This window comes from Camelus bactrianus, chromosome 5, assembly GCF_048773025.1.
Source record: "Camelus bactrianus isolate YW-2024 breed Bactrian camel chromosome 5, ASM4877302v1, whole genome shotgun sequence".
Lineage (NCBI taxonomy): Eukaryota > Metazoa > Chordata > Mammalia > Artiodactyla > Camelidae > Camelus > Camelus bactrianus.
The window spans coordinates 36,713,160-36,727,198 of NC_133543.1; the positions used below are offsets into that span (position 1 = coordinate 36,713,160).

Sequence of the window (14,039 nt, forward strand, 5' to 3'; positions counted from 1 at the left end):
TAACTCTGCAAGGCACTTCTCACTGCAGGCGAGGAAGGCAGATGGGAATCTTATGCCAATTTTGAATATTACTTGTCTGAACCTTTTCACTCCCACAACCACAAAAAAACAAGCCCAAGCCTGGACTTAGGTTTACAGTTACTCCAAAGAAATGTACATTTATATTACTAGATAAGAACATTATAATATTTCCGGCTGACTCTAATGCTAATGTGTAATGGCAGAGATCCTGTTGGCCAAGTACACGATAGTAGCTTTTATTGGGCTGAAATTATTGGTACTTTAAAGAACTAATTTGTGAATTACCTCCAAAGCATGGAGAACTCCAGTATTCTGATATATCCCTGTGGTATATATGTCCAGTTGTGGTTTACAAGTTTTATTTTTATAGGAGCAAATTCTTTTTTGAATGTAATTTTAGGTAGAACCCCAACATTTGGAATAGAAAAGTGAGAATGCTACTAAGGCATATAAGTGGGCCCAAACTGCCACCTGTCTGTATTAACTGCCTTGGACCCCATGCTACACTCTGAAGAACGATTGTGCAGTTTGGGGGCTCCCTGGAACATAATTTGCAAACTACTGGTCTAGAAGAAAACCCTCTTTAATTTGGCGTTCTCAGTTTCACTGTTTTCTTAAGTTCTCCTGCTAGAGTCATATCCTCTTGAATCCACAGGTTGTGTAATACCCAAAACGGTTGGGTTTCTTCTTGAGATTGGGAGACTCACACTTCTAAACACCAAGTTTTTAATCTTGACTTTTTGAGTTAAAATCTTTCTAAAGTATATTTCCTAATGCTTTTAAACATTATGCTAAATGAATTTTAATCTTTCTTAGCTTGGAATCATTATTTTGGAAATAATATATGCTTTTATACTTGACAGTGAATACACTGTAGTAGAAAATGCACGCATTGGGTTGTCCGTGACGTACAACCCACTGAACAGCTGTGTCCTTAAGCAAATAATTTAACCTATCTTAGTTACTTAAAAATAAAATTCATATATCAGAATGATAGCTAATTTACAGAGTTGAGTATAAAAATTGAGTAGAATAATGCCTACCACATAGTAAGTACCAAATAATCTGTATGGAGAGTGTAGGGAGGAGTTGATAAGACTCTTAGCTGTCCACCCAAATCCATACCCCCCTTTAGAGGCTGAATTTCTCTGCTCACAGGTCTGCAAAATGAGAGGGCTTATCTTCACCACCATTCCAGGGCCTTATTTTGAGTGGGACTTTATTTGTGCATTTCTAGCTTGTACCAGTACAAAAAGCTGACCCATCTCTGTGGCAGAACCAAGGGTTTTCCCTCTTCTGTTGGTTGGGTTAGGTCACCCTCTATGAGGCCAGAAGTATAAGGGTGAAGGAGAGGCAGTAATACAGAAAAAGGATAACCTCTTCATCAGCTTACTTGTGCCCTGTGGATCTGCTGGGCCCCAACTGGCATATGTAGCATTTCTATCAAACAATAAAGGCCACCTGTGTGACCTTGTGACTTGGGGATTCTGATGGAATCATGTAGGCTGGGGTTACATAGTCACTCGCTGTCACATGAATGGTCAGGAGCACAATCTCTGCTGGGCTGGGAGCTGCTTTGACAACAATGAGGAGTTTGCTGCCACGTAAGGCCCAGCCTTTCTCTGGACTGCTAGATGTCTCTGCCATGACTCTTCTGTGGGGAATGACATCCAGTCACCATGGATACCTCTAGAACCAATAAATCTGCTGAATCTTGTGGACCAAGTGAAGGGTCCAATTGTATTGCAGCTAGAAATCAACTGACCCAATTCTTCAATCCCATGCAAAGAATCTGCTTTATAAAAGGGTTATTATGGGGGATCAAACTGTCTTTGTGTAAGTTTTTTGGAAAAACAGAGCCCAAGACAAGGGCTTGCATGCTAGTCATTAAGTTTGGGAAGCAATCCCAAGGAACTGAGGTCAGGGTCTGGGAACAAGGGAACTGGGAAGTAGGGGAAGCCAGTCCATGGGTCATTCCTGTGCTGCTCATTCAGTGGACAGCTGGGCTCCATCTCAGCTTGGGACCTTCTAGGGGGTGAACGTCAGTTTTGTTCACCCAAGAGACAGCAGGGGCTATCTGTCTACTGTCTCTGCTGTGTCGGGCAAGTGTGGGCCTCCAGAAGCATTAAATTCAGGTTTGCTCGCGCACAGGGATGGCCGAGTGAGCTCCTTTTGGTGCTCAGGTAACAATGCTGGAAAAGCCTGAGGGCAGGAAGGGAGCCGTATGCTGCAACCCCAGCAAGGGGCTTTCAGCTTACCCTGCCTGCTGCCGGCACTGCGCCCACCACTAGAGTAGGAGGCAGAAAGGGGATTATCTGGGGAAGGTAAGCTCTCTTCCCGAAACAAAGCAGCCCTGCTTCTTTAGTAATAATAACAAAGTAATTGCTATTGCTTTTATACTTTGTGTAACTATTACTTTCTTGCTATTGACTATCATTTCTTATTGCTGTTCATGTGCTTTTCTGTGGCACTGTTTCAAGCTCTCACTAATCTGGTGCACTTCTACCATGGGTTTGAAAGCCAATTGCTTTGAGTAGTTGGTTAGGATTGTATGCAAATTAAAAGTAATAGGCCCTAAGTGGAAGCCTGAAGTAGTTTTTTAAAAGCACATGAGGATGCTAGTCTAAACTTAACCATGGTAATGATTTCACTATATATGTAAGTCAGCCCATTGTGCTGTACGTCTTAAATTTATACAATGAAGTATGTCAATTATATCTCAATAAAATTGGAGAAAATTTAAGAAATTTAAAGAAACACTTGATGTTATGACTTTTGATATGGCTATTTAACCTACACAGTGGCCCTTTATTTCCTCTTAAATTTCTCATTCTCATGTTCTAGTTGGGTGAAATGGTCAGAGAGCTGAATTATTAACTAACATGGGCATTATTTTGATTTAACATGGACTATTATTATGATCGCATAGTATAGTTTATTGTTACTACTGTTATCATTTTGTAATGAGATGATTATTTTAAACTGTGTCATATTATTGCCTTTTGCTAATTATTTTAGCTCTATTTGTTACTCAAGAGTTATATCCAAATATGAAAATTAGTACCAAAGTAGTACAAATTAGTACCAATTAATTTTATTTCAGGCTCATTAAATTAAAAAAAATAAACAACTCTTAAGCTATACATAATAAGATAATATATTATAAACAGAACTCCCAATACAGGATTCCTAATCTATGTTCCCAGAAAAGAAGGATATTTATTTTGAAAATGAAAGATTTAAACCAAATATCTGCTTCCTCCAAAATGTTTTACAAAAAAGTTGTAAGGACAAAAATAATAAGGGGAGAAAAGAAAGAAATTCAACTTCAAATGGCTTTTGTGTTTGGTGCAGGCTCTATTAGTTCAAATTAAGCAAAGATTAAAATGCAAATATTGATTTTGGTGCTAACTGGATTCCCAGGGCCTTTGCAATGTTTAGAAAACAGTCTGCATATTTCATTTCCTTTTTTTTTTTTTTTTTTTTTTTTTGGACATCACACTATTGCCAACATTTCTTTGATTTGCACATCTGGAATCACTAAAACGGACAGCTGGGAAGAACCACCAGTGATATTTTGTTTTCTTGATTAATAATTAGAACCTTGGCCTTACCAAAAGGTAATTATGTGGGCAAGTTAATGATGAAATCTTGAGGAGTGATGACAGGATGAAGGCTCAGGTAGTGGCAACCGTGGGATCTGGAATTGAGTTTGTCCTTATACTTCTCTGAGTTTTATGAGACGCTACTAAAGCTATCACACTGCCTGTGTTAAACCTCTGGGGTCTCATGTCTGCTCACACACACAGTGAGTCATGGCCTTCTGCCTCTGATGCTCATCAGAGGCTTATCCACACAGGCAGTAGGTGAGAGAGGAGAGCATGGCCCACTCTCTTGCCAGAAATTCACCCCAAGTGCAAATACAAGAGACACAAATCAGCTGTGAAGTGCCATAAAGGAGTCACCTTGTATCTCTGGAGAAAATAGGAGGAAAGAAGATGGAGACTACAAATGCAATGGATTAGAAATAGTCCAGGAGAGCAAAGAAGAAAATATATGGCAGTGATTTTGTTATACTGTCTCTAAGCTTCCCTTAAAAAAAGCCAGACAACTCATGTAAAGAAACACTGATGAATATAGGAAGGTCAACTACCTAAATGGTTTTTCCTTTTATGTCAGAGTGTAAATTGGTAGAGACACTTTGGAAGAATTTTTGGCCATGCTTCCAAAAGTTATGTATGACACAACAATTTTTCACCTGGCAACATACCAAATAGAAATGAGGACTTAGTTTCACCCAGAGGCACATATAAGAATGCTCTAACCAGCTTTATCCATAACAACCCCCAAATGTAAAAAATCCAGACATCTACCAACAGTAGAATGGGTCAATGAGTCGTGGTCTAACAATAGAATGGAATATTCAAACCATCAAAAAGAAGAGACTGTTACACACAAGGACGTGGGTGCATCTCACAGACATGACGTTAAGTGAAAGGAGACAGATACAAAAGAGTACACTTCTATGATTCCATTTATATGAAATTCAAAAGTAGGCTAAACTAATCTATTGTGATTAAAGGTCAGATCAGTGGTAGGCCTGGGATGAGAAACACAGGGAGGCTTGTTGAGTGCTTGAAATATTCTGTATCTTGATCTTGGTATTCATTACACAGACATGTACATACACGTGTTGAAACTCTTCAGGCTGTACACCTGACAGCTGTGTCCTTTACTATAAGGTGTATCTCAGTTAGAAAGAAAAATCACAGTAGTGAATAATACATAATCAAAATGTGAAATTACTATTAAAATCAGTGACACATATAGCCGTTATCTTATTTGGAGAGAGTTCCCTGTGAGAAGAATTCTTGCATTAATTATATAAACATTTCTGGACCCAAACATCCAAATGAGTGAAGTCACTTGAAACAGTCACTTTGGAGGCCACTATTCATATTACACTGACATTGCTCCCTAATTGTTGGAGCTCTTTTTTAGAAACTGTCTTCCTGGACCTTAAGATATTATTTTGAATATGCGTAAGTGGTCAGATATTTGTCCTTTGAAAGTGTCCCAAGTTACTACATATATATAATTTGAAACCACTTTGGGCTGTACAAAGGATTTGCAATATGACTAATACCATTTTTGTTGTTCAGTAATCAGGCGTGGTCGACTAAAATATGAGGGTAATTATGTTGTCTGGCTCCAAAAATATTCCTAAGGTTGACTCCAAAAAAAGATTCCTAAAATGTGTAGATTCTTGTTAGCTCAAAGATAAAAGGTTTATGGCATCCTGCAGCCTCACATGTCTGCACAGTCAGGAAGAACTTGGCTCTTGGAACCCAAACAAGTTCAAATCCAGAAACTAAGTAACTCCATATTGAGCAATTCTGACAGAAATGTACCATTGGATACCTTTAGTCTCAGGAGTGTCACCACGTTAGTTTACTGTCAGGTAGGGAAATAACCCTAGGAGCTTCCTCTCTAGTCTAAGTACATCTCATCTGTGTTTTGAAGAGACAAACGCCTCCTCTTTGCCTGCAGGAAAACTGGGGTTTACAGCGGTGACACGTAAGTCACCTTGCCTTCAGTTTTCAAATCGTGGATTTTGTTTAACCAACTAAATATACATTCTTTACTTTCACATCTTGCACAATTATCTCATCATTCTCACTCTGCTATTTGAAAAAGCATTAGACGGAGCCAGCAGACAAGGTTTCCCATTTTACTACCTCCCTGCAGGGTGATACAGAAAGAGATGTCTGATCTTTCTTGGTCTCGGTTTTCTTATTTGCGAAATGATGATGCTATAATGCTACCTTGCCAGATTGCTGGGGGGGTGTTTCAGGAGCATTCTTGGCTAAAGATCAGGGGAGAGTACCTTCTCTTTTCTAGGTCCTACCTTATTTAATCTGCTCACTTTATAAGCATTGAGAGAAAACTTCAAACCTCCAAGATGAAACAAAAAGGATTTTCTACAAGCTCTTTTAGTTTTTGCTCTTGATAATATTAAGTATTATTCACATATTTCTCACTTTGGATTCTCAGCCATCCCTCTATTGGGAGTTTTCTTTCTTTGAATTGTATCAAAAAGTTAAAGCAGTAAAGGGGCTGACAGAGATGACACAGGTACCTTCTGGTCTCATTTCACTTGGGACTAGATGTCCCGCCTCCCTCTCTTATGCCTGAATGATTGACAGTGATGACATCCAATCCCATCTAATTTCTTATGTGGGGGCCCTGAGATGGGGACCTCCTGTCTTTTCTAACAGAAGTATGACAAAATATCAGCTGTACCAGTTCTCATGACAGAGCACAATATAAATACTTTGATGATGATCTCATGCTTTCATTCTCTCTCCTTTATGAAACTTCTATAAAGCATTTCTATTGATGGAGAGTAGATGGGTGCACGCTTGTAAAGGTTTAATACATTTTATTTAGGGCTGTTAGATTCATCTACACTGTAGCAAAGCTTTAATTTCCACTTGAGGATGATTCTTGTTACTAACAGATATTTGCCTTGTTGCTGAGTTGACTTAACTTCCAAATCAATGATCTCTCCTTCTTACCTTAGTTTTTTAAACAGTGTCAGGTAAGATTGTCTCATTTTACTTGTTCCAAATTAAAACTATCCATGAACTGAAGAATGTCCCAATTCACCTTAGGTTTCAGAACCAAGGGTGAAATCTTGGCCGTAATAAACAGCAAACCAAAATACAATGTACACTTCTGAGGTACGCTATTTTCCTTCTTATGAGAGTGCAATAAATTTGGGCTTCCTAGCTTTATAGGCTCTAATAGGCACTGAGAGAACAATAGTTTGTTTAATGAAAATGCACACATGTAATTACTAAACCTAATGCTCAAACTATGCAGTCTTTTATTATGTTCGAATCAGTGGTCTGATACAACAAAAGTGATGCCTTAAAGCAATGCCAGGCTTTGTTCATTTGATTTTTGGTTTTGGTTTTGGTTTTGGTTTTAAAAATAAATGAATCATGTATGGATCTATTCTTTTTCATCATAGGCTATTACAGAGTATGGAATATAGTTCCCTGTGCTGTACAGTAAAAAACAAAAAACAAAAAAACACAAATGAATCAATAGAATTCTAGGACTCCCAAGTTAAACAAGTAAAACAAACCGCCTGGAACCATTGGTATACTACACAGAGAAGTCCTAACAAGCTAAGGGGTACAAATGTAACAGAACTGATAAAAAGAAAGTGAACTGGTACTTCTGAAGGTAGCCACTGGGCAACGTGGTTTTTCTAGCAAAACTCACTCTTTGTTGGAGATGGGATGTTGTATGTAAGATTATCCTGTAAAGCTGAAGGCACATTTTTGGCCTTACATATTCATTCTCTAGCCATTACTATGTTTCTTCCTGCATAAACCGCAAATTGAAAGCCATGACTCAAGTTGAAGAGCATTTCCGCTTGTTTATTGTAATAATCATCATGACTACCATTATCTGTACTCTGTTCTTATCTTCACTTTCCTGAGCAAGAGGGGCTTGTTGGATGATCCAATTGCTTATGTTAGTGAATGTCAAAGAGTGAGTGCATTGTGGCTCTAGACCAAAGGCCTCCTTGTGGGTTCCCTCAGTTCTCCCACACTGGAGTGAAGCTGATTCTTTCCAGTGGTCCAGGTCCCTAATGTTTATTCCAGTTGGATGGCCTCAAAGCAATTAGGGTGTGCTTTAATTACTGAAGAGCCATTTAGATTTATGTAGAAACTTGAAAAGAAACTTAAGCTATCTTTCTACTTTACATACTTCATCTTTCTTGGTCTCCAGAGGGCTCAAAATACTGAGCATTTCTTTCTCTATGCAATAGTCTAAATAACCTAGATCTGAAGTATAAGAAAGCAGTTACTTAGAGGTTTTCATCACTCAAAATACCGGTGAATACTACTGAATATTCTGCCATGTTACTAGAAATACTTGCTGTAAAAATTGGGTATTGCTAAACATACTCTTTTACCCTGTTTTTGTACTGTTTTTCTAATGCTGGTTTAGGATGTATATAGACAAATTATAAGTAGCATTTATTCCAATCCAGTGATTGCCTTCTGTAATCAATAAAACAGTCAATACCTTCCAAAATGAACCATATTCCTGTACATTCTAGCCTCTACTACCAGGTAATGAAGAAGCATATGATTTGTTCTATATGAACATGTATCAGAAGTCCATGATTGGTGTCCATGTGCAGCGCTCTCCACAAAGTACTGCAAAACAGACTCCGTCTGCTCTAGACTTCTGCAGAAGGGGTGAAGATATGCTACAAATTGACTTATTTCCTACTAAAGAGAAATGTTTTGTATTCCGTGTTCTAAATAGTGCAGAAGGCAGAAGGCCAGGGTGATTCTACAGAAGTTATGTTGTAACTTCAACCTTGGGAAGTAATAGCTTTTATCAGAAGTAATGGGATTATGGGCACTGAATTAGGAAAAGACTTACTGAAGATATTGAGACTTGATTTCCCTCTGAGTTATAGTTCAGCCAAGACTCAAGAGACATCTAGTAGCTATGCTGTTCTAGATGCTGTTCTGGGAACCCAGCTCAGCTGGACCCCTGGAGATGTTTCAAGAGACCCACGCCACTGTATCTTGTTAAGGGCAGTGATCTGGAGAAGTGACTGTTGATTTGGGTAACATGGCCAAGAAAGTGTATGTATACACAGTGACTTGTATAGAATCCAGACGTATTTAGTTGATTGAGCCAAACACAAATTCTGATTCCTTTGTAGAAATCTGAAGAAAGGTCTACCCAACTGATAAGTATCTATGCTTCTCTAGAAGTAGTTAACTTCCAAAACAAGAAGTCTCCGGGAGATTCCCTGAATTAGTGACACATTTCCTGCCAGACTCATATTCAACAGAAGACAGAGCTTCAAACATCCTGTCTCCAAATTGCCTCTGATCAGCATACATGTAATAGCCTAAGTAACATTAACAGTTCATCAAGTCTAAGACACCTGTGTGTCACACAGTAATGGGATGATGTGAGTATTGCTCTCAAAATGAGTTAAATGTGGAAAAGCACGCCACTGAATATATAGTCTAGAATTTTAAGATAGTATTATTCTGCTGGGGTTTTGTCCTACTGGATGAAAAAATATAAGTAATTGTTTAACAAATTTACTTGGGCTCTTTCAATAAATTAGTTGTCAGTTCATCAATATTATTCAGCAAAAATGCATTCAGATTATAATCGTTACTAATAATCTGATAATCTGTGCAAAATTTATGTTCAGAATTGTTCAGAAGTACCTTATGTATTTATAACTTTGAAAACTAGAAGTAATTTAGTTGTCCAGCCACAGGGGACTGGGGAAAGAAAATTATGGTGCTATTCAATAATTAAGAACCATGCTGGAAAATAATATTTAATTATCTAGGAAAATAATCATGGTTTATTTTTAGTAAGAGAAAGAGATTACAAAATAACTAGGTAGAGAGTATATGTAAATAAAAAATATACACACACATATAGATAAATAAGGAATTTTTTAAAAACTTATAATAGACATAAAAATATTAATAGTATAAAAATTCTGGATTACAAAATGTTCACAGCTGTACTGTGTATGTGTATATTTCCTGCAATAAAATACATTACCTTACATAATAGGAAAAAGCGATCATTAAAAAAGAAAATAATGAACATAGTGAAAACGATTAGTCAAAATGGCCATAAGAGATTGTGTAGTCAAAACACCTGGCTGATTGGATTTTCCAGTTTTCCACCAGTTGTTTTGATTGTATAGTCATAGCTTCATTTGTCAGTTTAGAGGCCCAGACTTCCAGAAAATCCAAACAAAGATGTAGACAGCAACAGCAGAGGCTGTTAATTTTTCCACTAGACCTATCATTTGATTCCTTTGTCTCATATCTCTCCAGGCCAGGATGAGTTTCTAGCTCTGTGTATCAGTTAACTCTGAGCAGAGCTACATGAGTGTTTGTGGTAGAGGTGGCCTGGTGGTCTTGTGAGTGGTGAGTCGTCTCAGGCAAATGTCCAAGAAATCCAGGGTAAGATCAAATCATGTTTGCATATCACAGAAGATCAAGACTCTGAGCCATACAACAGGTGGTTTTTTTTTTTTTTTTCTTTTTCGATTTCCCCATTCTTAAGTCCCACTAAAAATCAAAATTTTTGGAGATGTCAGCCCAAATCAGAAAATAAATGGTACTTGTGCTTTTGCCACAGATTCAGTTACCACCACTAATTCATATTTCATTTACTTGTCTTGGGTGGATTATTTTGGCACTATATTTCCTTTTGAGAAAGGCATTGAACATATAGGCATACAAGTAGGTGCCAATCTCTCTCTTTTTCTTTTTTTGTTTTTGTTTTTTTCATTTCACTGCCTTATTTTAATTTGAAAGAATCTGAATACACATTTTCTAGGGACAGTCACAACACCTTCTACCAAGAAATGTAGTTAGTCAAAGTAAATGAGAAATTCTAGAAACTTTTTTGAAATACCACATCTTAATAAAATATTGCCACTTATTTGTTCACCATATTTGCTTGTCATTTTTTTGTCTAAAAAAAGCATATATGGGGGGAGGGTATAGCTCAGTAGTAGAGTGTGTGCTTAACATGCACAAGGCCCTGGGTTCAATCCCCAGTACCTCCATTAAAAAAAAATTTTTTAACTTATATAAAGAGAGACTGAGCCAATACTTTCCAAGTCTCAAGAGAACGTGGGCACTTGCCTCTCCATCATTATTGTCATTCAGTTACACATACATACATATATTTTTTTTTCTTTTCAGATTCTTTTCCATTATATTTTATTACAAGATATTGAGTATCATTCCCTGTGCTGTACAGTAGGTCCTTGTTTATCTATTTTATATATAATAATGTGTGTCTGTTAGGAGATTACTTTTTACGTGTAGTGGGAAAATTCATATTTACTGAAATATCTGAGATATTAATTTGTGTTTGCTTCTACTGTTATGGAAGAAACAAAATCCATGGGATCCATTTATGGATTTGCTCTCTATTTTCCTTCTTTTTTCCAGTTTTTAAGAAGGAGCCAGGCCTTTGCCCCTTCTTTCTTCAGGCGCTATCTCAAAAAGCAGCATCTTCTGATCAACAGTCTTCCCCTGTGTGCCTGAAAGCCTATCGTTGTGGGGCGTGTGCCGGACGTTGTGGAGGAAGCGCGAGGAGAGAGTTTCCATTGTGTTGAGGAAAGACTGAGCAGTGGATTTGCAAATGGTCTAGGGTCTTTGGGGGGCATTGCAAGGACTTCAGCGTTTACTTGGAGTTAGAAGGGAAGCTATCAGACGGTTTTGAGTGTAAGAGTGGTGTATTTTGACTTTCATTTAACAGGATTGCTGTGCAGCATTGTTGAGAACATTCTGAAGGAGGCAAGGGATGTAGCAGGGAAAGGAGATGGAAGCTATATCAATGATCCTGGCAAAAGATAACGATGGGTCAAAGCAAAATGGAGGCTGTGGGATCAGTAAGAAATGATCGGCTCTCGGCAGAACAGGCCTTTGGGTGCTTTTTTTTTTTTTAAATAAGAATTAGGGATGGGAGTATTTTGACTCATTCAAACCCTCTGCAGCCTATGCTCCTTCAGCATGTATTCCTGGGACTGGTGGAATTTGAGTGTAGTCTGCAGATGCGAACAGAGCAAAGCTGGCCGGCCCACACAGGCTCTGAGCCCATGACCCTGATCTCATTTGCTTCAGCCCTAACCAGTTTAGTTAAAAGTGGGCCACAAAATAAGAGAGCCATGCTCCGTCCCCCTGCCCCTTCCACAGAGTCTGATACAGTCTGTGTACTATCTGCCAACCTCATATAAAATCATTGAGGTTTCTTTGCGTTTGTTGTTGGAAAAGTAGTAAATGCCTATAAAGTGGATTTAGAAAGGCAAAGTTTACAGAGGGCTCTGCCAATACAGGAGTGAGCCCTGCCCACCTTGGACACACAGAGCCATTCTCTAAGAGTCAGTATTTTCATATGTCCATTTTGATAGTCTTTTTTTATTGAACATAATTAAAATTTTCTGAATTTGCTCACTTTTCCACAAGGGACCAATTCACCTTCTGGGTACACAATGGTATCTTCTAACAGGCTTACTCGAAGTAAAGAAATACCATATATTACAGCTCAAATGGTAATAAGAGATGGAGATAACCACCTCTTGAATAATAATTTTTAAACCCTTCTTCACCCAAGGCACAATGTTCCTTCACAGGAGAATAGTCACGTGGGGAACATGCCAATTATAAGGCAATTCGTTTGTTTTTCTAGCAGACTTGCTTTATTAGGAGTCCCCTAATGTGTTACATGTTCTGTTACAAAGTGTGACAATTTATGGTGCATTCTGGGGATTTCAGAAAAGGGAAAGATCTTGCAAATTATTATCTGAGACAGAATTATAATTTTACAAATGATTAATCTCAATCATCTCTCTTTTTCCTCTTGGGTTAAGCAGGAAAATTATATCCTGCAAAATTAGCTGTCAAAATGTGAGCCTGTGGTTTTGAAGTATTCGTACATCGTGAAAACCAAAGATCTTTATTAATGAGCTGGATTAAATAAATAAAAAGGTTATGGTAGAAGACATGCTGCTCTGTTGCTACAATATGTCTCATGATTTCCTAGTAGTCAGATAATATTTACCAAATTGAATCACGATTCGATATGACTATTACTTGTTTCCAGGGATGCCCTATCACTTAAATATGATTTTTTTAACCTATACCCCGCGTTTGAACTGGGTACAAATGAAAATGCATGTATTTCTCTTTTGTCATTCAATTACAATGACTATAGGTAAATATTTTGATCACAGAAGCATTTGGAAAGTACCTGAGTGAGGAACATGTCACATACATCACCAAACCAGTGTTGAAATCAGAGAGTAACAGTTCAGGGAAGGGGAGAGGATTTAAATAGAGAATTAAAAATTGAGACCCAGTTGAGCAAATCAAGAAGTCTTGAAATCATATATTTCACCAGACATTACTTCGCAACTTTAGTACCATTAACTTTATGTCATCATCCTTATGATGTGCATCACCTATTTGTTTGACTTGTAATTACCTGTGTATAAGTGTCATCCTCCTCCAAGCCAGGCTGCAAATTCAACTCCTGGAATATAGTAGACATCAGTAAATAAAACCATAAAAGAAGAAAAGGGAAGGGGATATTGAACAAAGCAGGTGATTAGAAATAACAGTGGCTCATAGGTTGGACTATATAAGTACCTAATCACATGATTAACACCAAAACAACTCACATCGTGATATATCTTTTAAAGAGTCAGGGACTGTAAATTTTCCAAATACACAAAATAAAGCAAAAAATGGGGCATTTGTAAAGGCTAATGATGCTCAGGGCTGCCTTCCAATGCAAAGATACAGCAACTGTAGTCTTCTCCCCACTGGCTATGCCTGAGGGTCACCCTCGATACTGTAAAAAATGTGGATGTCTGGACTTCCTTCATTTTAGATCTGCTGGTTATAAACTCACCAGAATTTCTAGACCTCAAGTATGTTAAAGTTATATTTTAAAGTTGAATGAGTAACCTGAGGGTCAGCCACCACCGAGGACCCTGGCTAAGCATTGTGCCGCCACTGTTTCTGAGAGAGGCAGGAAACTTCTTGACTTGACTCCCTTTGCCCTTTATTGCTCTTGTTCTGTCAGGATCTTCAGTTGAAGGAACCCAAGACCCCACACAAGTTACCTTAATAAGAAAGGGAGTGGATGATGAGGACACACATATGCTCGGACTGGAAACTGTCAAAGATGAGGCAATACTACGCCTGCAAGTTCCTTCAGTATCTCGAGCCTTGTTCTCTCTCCTCTCTCTCTCTCTCTCCTCTCTCCCCAAATCTCTCTCTCAAAAAAAATCCCTGCATCTAATGGCCTGTCTGATTTTCTCTCCATTTTCTATGGAAACATTTCCTCATTCTTCATGTGCTCAATTTTCTATGTCAGAGCCTCTAGTTTCCTTAATTTCTGCTCTTTTTAAAAAAATT

General features: G+C 38.0%; 1 long non-coding RNA gene and 1 other non-coding gene across 3 annotated transcripts in view; both read left to right on the plus strand.

Annotated features, from left to right (window-relative positions):
• Window positions 1-14,039, plus strand: part of LOC105065205 (uncharacterized) — a 614,873-nt gene that overhangs the window by 354,954 nt on the left and 245,880 nt on the right. The gene's annotated exons all lie outside the window — the stretch shown is intronic.
• Window positions 10,603-10,675, plus strand: TRNAV-AAC (transfer RNA valine (anticodon AAC)). Its single transcript has one exon. It is a non-coding gene; the product is annotated as a tRNA-Val (tRNA).